Here is a 7075-nt window from a genome sequence, read left to right on the forward strand (position 1 = left end):
CCTCCCCAACTCCTAGAGTCCTTCCAATTTCAACATCAGCTCCCACTTTCTTTCTCTGTTCTCTTCAAGTCTGGACTGTGATTCGCCAGGTGACCTGAACCCTCGCTTACTGCTCGACACGGTTGGCCCTAGAACTCCAAGCTGAAAAGTCCATCTCCAATCCCAGTCCCACCCCGGGGGGAAGCCCACCTAAATGAGAGGTTTGCCTTTGCAGAAGAAGGCTGGAGTTTAGGAAACAATGCAATGAGCAAAGTTCACTTCTCCCACCTCATAAAACTCAGGTCCCAGAAACTCCTTCAAGGCTTGTTGCCTATGAATCAATCAGTCAATCATCAAACATTTATGAAGTTTCCACTAATTGGAATACAGAAACAAACAAAAACATGAAACCATTCTCTAGTTGCAAGGGAGCTTGCAGTCTGAGGGAGACAACACACACACACATACACACACACACACATATGTACATATATATATAAGTATATACAGAATAAATATGAATAAATACAAAGTGTTACATATAAGATAATCTGGGTAGGAGGGTTCTAGAATGGGGGGAAGATCATGGGGTGGGGTGCCTATGTTGCTATGGAGACAAGAGACTTAAACAGATTGTTGTCCCAGAATTCAACTGAACTTGGGCTTCTGCCTTTGTTAGGGGGGTATTTTTGGAAGGAAAATCAGCAGGGAGGGTTGATCCCATTTGTCCATCCACTCGGGCATCAGCTCTTGGAATGAGCTTCTAGCCCTGAGTCCTATTGGCAAGAAGCCAACCTCAAAACTCCCTTGTGGTTGACTCAAAGCAGGCAGGGAGTTTTTGCACATGCTCAGCACAATCCACATTACACTTATGTATAAAAAGGGAAAAAAGGGAAAGGAAAAAGCTCATTATTTTCTATATCCTATATGACTGCCCCAGCCAAACAGCAGCCTCAGTAGTCTGAGTTGCTTTTATTTTTCTTATATTATCATTATATACAATGGACCAAAGAGTAATATCTATTTTAAAGCGGCCACGGTCTGATTATTAAAACTCACTACATCACCATCTTTTACAAGGAGGTAGGAGCTGCCAGGAAGGAGATAGTGACAATGTTTGTTTTCTTCCTCATTTAATATTAATATCTAAGTAGTCAGGTTTAGACACATGTTGGCCATTTACTTAAAAATAAATACAATTTACTCTTTGGGGGGGGGGGATTCCTCTTCCCTTATGTTGAAAGTATTTTTTTTCATTTTTTTAAAAAATGTATTGACTTTTTACAATGCAGGATGTTACAAGATATGGTGGTGAGGGTTCGAGAGCTAGAATCCAAGGCCCTGCCTCTAGTCCTGGCTCTGCCAGTCATCATCTGTCTGACTTCAAGGCAGGTCACTTAATTTCTCCAGGGGCCAATTTTTCTCATTGATCAAATGAGGGGAATGAATGAGATGAGCTCTAAGGTCCCTACCAGCTCTAAATCTTTGATTTTCTCCTGTAATAAAATGTGTAAACACCCATTAGCCATGTGACCAAGGGCAAGTGATCCTTGCCACTCAAAGCACATAAATTCCGGGTAAGCTGCTAATTAATTGCAAACAAAATAGTGCTTAGAGTTTCCATGCTTGGGATTTCTCTATCTGAACTCACAGGTTAGAATCAAATAAAAGAATAACAGATGGAGCCCAAAAGGATGAAATATAATCAATGTATCTATGCAGTTTCCTTTCCTATACGACTCTCTTCCTCTGTACAAAGCTCTTTTCTGTATGAGAAGATGGTCCAATGAAAGAGATTATGTCAAGGACAAAAACCATAGCATTTTAGAGCTAAATGAGACCCAACTCATGTCATCTTCTAGATGGAAAACAAATGAAACCCCAGAGGTTAAATGACCTGCCATCACACTACCTGCTACCTAAGAGCAGGACCAGGATGAGGACTGGAGCTCCTACCTCTCACTCCATTCGTGTTATGACTAACCCACCCTGACTACAGGAGGCTTATTTGTAATGGACATGCACAATGGAGAAGGAAAGAACTAGAGAAGATTACCTTTCCCATAATGCCCTGGTCCCAAGGCATAGGCACTGATTGGAGAAAAGCAGAGATTACTAGGGACAAGAAAGAGGAGAGGATGAGCAGATGGAGGAAGAGGAGAAGGAGAAAGAGAAAGAGGAATGGGAATAGTAAAAGGAGTTAAGAAGCATCCACGATTATGGCAGCAAGCAGAAGCAGTGGCAGAAGCAGCAGCAAAAGCAGCAGCAGAAGCAGAAGCAGAAGCAATAGCAGAAGCAGAGGCAGAAGCAGAGGCAGAAGCAGAGGCAGAAGCAGAAGCAGAAGCAGAGGCAGAAGCAGAGGCAGAAGCAGAGGCAGAAGCAGAGGCAGAAGCAGTGGCAGAAGCAGCAGCAGCAGAAGCAAGCAGGGTGCAAGTTCAGACAGATGTGGGCACACAGAAGTCAATGCAAGGGATGGGGACTACAAGGGAAGCGAGGGGAGAGACAGGACTCTGATGCTAAGTTATTCATCGGGATTCTCTCACTCCACTCATGTGGTTGAGACTTTCCCAATTGTGCCCAGTGGTTGTTTCTGCAGATTTAAGAGGAAGGGAGACTATTAGCTCCATTAATTTCCTCCTGGATTTGGAGATAAGTTGTCTTTATCCCCTGATATGCTTATAACAAATCTGCTTTATGTTATAAATGGCTTGAGGCATAGTGGATAGATAGAGCACCAGCCTTGGAATCAAATCGGGATTCAATCCCCGCATCCATCACATAATCATGATGTGACCTTGAACAGATGTGTTAACCTTTCAGTGACCCCAAGCAAGTTTCTAAGACTGGAAGTTATAGGACAGGGACCAGTGGACATTGGTACAGGGAGTTTCCTCATCAGGAATTCTATATACCAATGAATTCATAGATCTGGTCCCAAAAGTTCAAAATGCCTAAGTTGCCTAGTGATAAGCTGACTTGAGTACTCCTATGGGGAGAGCAATATATAAGCTAAATTTAAACGTTTAGAGGAAAGCATCAAGAGAGCAGCAATCTGATTGCAAGAACGAGCAAGGACAAGATAGCAAAGGAAAATGAATATAAAGAAGAGTCCAAGAGAGTGAGAAAGAGAAAGTCTCTCTGGGTGGGGCAAAACAGGAATCATCTAACTGTTATGTTTCATTACCTTCTTTGCATCCCCAGGACTTAAGACAATGCTTGGCCCATAAAAAGTGCTCAGTAAATTCTAGTTGATTAGTTACTAAAGATCGGGTCCCCAATGTCAATGTGGTTACTCAAAGCTTTGATGTGGAATACTTGCCTTATAACATTTTGTGAGACTTTCAATTCTTAGGGAACTGGGGGCTAGAAAACTTCCTAGGAAATTTGGTTAGTACCAGGATCTGTTTAATATATCTGTGGTGGTTGCTTAGAGGCATAGATCACCTTCCCTATTATGTAAAACTGTGTTTGAAGCAGGTGCTTAAGGATCTAGACATGTTTGAGCCGAGAGAACATTACACAGTTCTAGACTGAGGGGAGTGACCACTATGACTGTTGAGTTATAAAAGGAATACACTGATTGATATCTGGGGATTAGAGCACCATTGAAGGTACTTTTTCCTAGTGGTCTGGCCTTCTCTTTGTGAATCTGTGTGGGTGTGGGTGTGTTTCATAAAGGGGAATCTATTCAGAAAAAAAATGTGTAAACTGTCTGAAACCATGAGACTTTCTCAGGTCAACAAAGAAATATACAGCAAGGAAAATCGCTGAACATTGCTACTAAGCCCTCCACTTTTGACCAGAAGTTGCTGAGCAAGCTAAGGTCCACACAGAAAAAGCAGAATGGACTAACCAGTGAACCAGCACCAACAGAGGCATGGGTTTAGCCTCTCAATCAAGCCCTACAACCATTGGAGTCCCATAAGGTTCAACTATGGGGACCTTTGGGAGGTGGGAAGAAAAGATACATTTTTATCAGGCAGGGTGGTCTTTGATACCTGGCTAGAATATACCACAGATAGAATGAAGGAATCCCAGGGGACTGCAAGCCAACTCATAAGCCCTTGTCATGAGGTAACAGTTTACATTTGTGTTCGTTGGATAGCCAATATGGCAGCACTGAGGGCATAGATGATAACAACATGGAATTCTTCTCTCTCTCCCAAGAGTAAGTAGAAGCTCTCTGGTTTTGTCCTAAGGAGAGATTATTACAGAGTGGTGATCAAATGATGGGTGGCTGCAGGGGGCTGAGATCATAGAAAACTGACCCTAGTGACCAAGAGGCTAGAGGTGAAGGTTGTATTTGTACCTATGGTTACACAGGTCTATACCTCTATGGCCTCTCCCAGGATTAGGACATTATAGATGAAATGAGGAGGATTATTTACATAGGAATCATGTCTGTCGCTTTGGAGCTAGCCAGGAGCTTCATGAATGTGAGGGAGAAAGTGAACATTATGAGTTCAATATTCTAGACTTAGAGAATATACCTGAAATTTCAGTGTTGATTTGGTGCAATCTCAAACTCTATTCAAAGTATTGATTGCACACTGTCGGGTTGGGACCAGAACGCTCTTTGTAGGCAGGTTATTCCTCTTGTGCTGAAGGTAACAAAAGAAAGGCCTGTGCTGATCAAAAGCATTGAGTGTGCCGTGACCCCACAGTCTGGGACAGATCTAAAGAAGCCCAAATCCTTAGGTTTAGGAGACACTGCGAAGAAACAAAAGGGATTTCTGGGAAAGAAATTCAGGGTAAGGGTACTAGGAGTTTTCTCCACCTGGAGAACAGGATGAGCCTAAGGAACAAAGTGAGCAATTCACCTCAACAACTGCCAACCTTTGCCAAACTAGTCTCAGGGAACTAAAGCTGTAGGACCTTGGGAACTCCATTAAGGAGCTATTAGTCCAAGGAATCATATTAAGTTTTAAACTACCCATGTCTTGCCCATAGTGTCCAAAGGGAGTGCAGAAGAGAACTGGAAAGATTCAGATGTACGCAAATTATTGAAACTTAGATAAGAGAACTAAGATCCATTTCCAGAACTTCATTCATCCATCCATCCATCCATCCATTCATTAAGAATCTATTATGTGCTAGAGACACCAAAACAAACCTAAATAGTTCCTGTCTTCAAGAAGTTCACATTCTACAGGGGAAGGACATACAACCAATGAGTGAACAAACATTTATGAAGTGCCTACGATATGCCGAGCCTAATGCTAGGCACTGGAGAGGCAAAATTGGAAGACTCTCTGATTTGTGCTGGTTGGATTCCCATGGAGAGGAAGATACGCAAAAGAAAGTTTGTGTCTTTGGGTAAACATAGCTCTCCAGGGACGTCTGGGGCTCCTGCTACTTTGAGTAGATCGGGGGAAAAGTCGCTGGTGGAATTCCAGCAAAATGGCCGTGTGAGAGAGTGTGTCTGATTCCAGCTCCCCCTAATCTTCTCAAAACAGTAAGAAGCACACCAAACAAAGTAACACCCCAAAGGGGCAAATCAAAATAATATGCATAAGACCATCACTACAGACTAACAAGAAAAGGATGTCTTCCCATACTGCCCTGTACTAAGGTTGACCACACATTGCCCTGGGCACTGCATACAATATGGTAGAACCCATCACGTCTGAAGAAACAGGAGGCGTCCGATTCTGTCAGAAAGGGAAAGCAGCTTACCATCTCCGGCTATCACCAATCTATCCACTATCAACCATTGCCTCCTGCATTCTTGCTTTCATTTATACTTCCATGTCAGAATGGAGATCCAGAGTTGATTCAGGCCCAGGGATGTAGGCAAGGACAGCAAGTCCCATGGGACGAAAGATGATGAACCATGGACCATTAAAACGGTTAATTTCCAACAAAAATGGCGGTGCACAAGGTCACAGTTAAGTCAAAATTCCCCTACAAAACTTACTGACAAAGATGAAAAAGAGTAGCTGTTGAAGCAATGATGGATAAAACCAAAAAGAAACACCAGAAAGCTCTTCTAGCCAATCCAAGATTGCACACAAAGCCGGCCAGAAGCCTGTTCAGGCTCTACATGAGGGGAGGCCTAGTGGGGCCTGGAGCCAGGGGGATTTGGAACCCAGCCTGTAGAAGGCACAGTAGGAGGCAAACTCATAAGAGCACTCCTGGTAAGGGACTGCCCCAGTAGGTGAAAAGGGGCAGAGGTGCCTAGGCATCTGGCATCTGGAGACCCTCCTGGAGGCCTGGCATTAGGGCAATCTCCAACATTCAGTAGCCATACCTTAGGATCAATTGTAAATAAAGATGATACCTAACAGGGAAAGAGAGCTTTTAAGGTTTGAAAAAGCATATTACATATATTCTCTTATTTGATTCTCACAAACTACCCTAGGAGATAGGTGACATTGCTATCCCCATTATACAGATGAGAAAACTAAGGTTGAAAAACTAGTGTCTGGGGGAAGATCTGAATCCAATCATTTTAATCTAAGTCCAGCATGCTATCTATTACACCACCAAACTGCCTCAAGGGGCCCTCTTGACTGTCTTGAAAGCAGTGCAAGCTCCAATATTTAGTGACCATAAAATGGAATCAAAAAAAAAAAAGAGGCAAAGCAGAGGGTCCAGGGGGTTATTTGAGTAGCATGAAGCCAGTGTGGTCTTTCCAGATCAGTCAGGGCCACAGCATGGGACAAAGCAAACTCTACACTGGTAACAGGGCTGAGGCCAGAATCCATGTTAGGGTACTTGGAGATAGATTAAGAGAAGCCCAAGATGCAGCCTCTCAAGATGGACTACCCAAAAAGGTAATTTGAGTCTCAGGAAAAAATTGACTTGGGTCCCATAGACTAAGAAGATTTGGAAAAAAAAAAATAAGAAAAGCAACCTGAGACTGCTGCAACTTCCAAAAATTTTGTAATATTAGATGCCAAAAGATTAAAGAAGTTTAACCATCAAAAAGGCTGAGTGAGAACTTTGATATGCACTCATCTCTCAGTCAATTCATCAAAACATCAAGAAATGGGCCAAATAATTATTTTGAAAAGACTAAAAGGGGAAAAAAAGTAAGAAATTATTACAAGGAAGCATCCTTGGTTCAAGGTTAGGGAGGGAAGATCAGCATGGA

The sequence above is a fragment of the Sarcophilus harrisii genome, chromosome 1 (genome assembly GCF_902635505.1).
Source record: "Sarcophilus harrisii chromosome 1, mSarHar1.11, whole genome shotgun sequence".
NCBI classification, from domain to species: domain Eukaryota; kingdom Metazoa; phylum Chordata; class Mammalia; order Dasyuromorphia; family Dasyuridae; genus Sarcophilus; species Sarcophilus harrisii.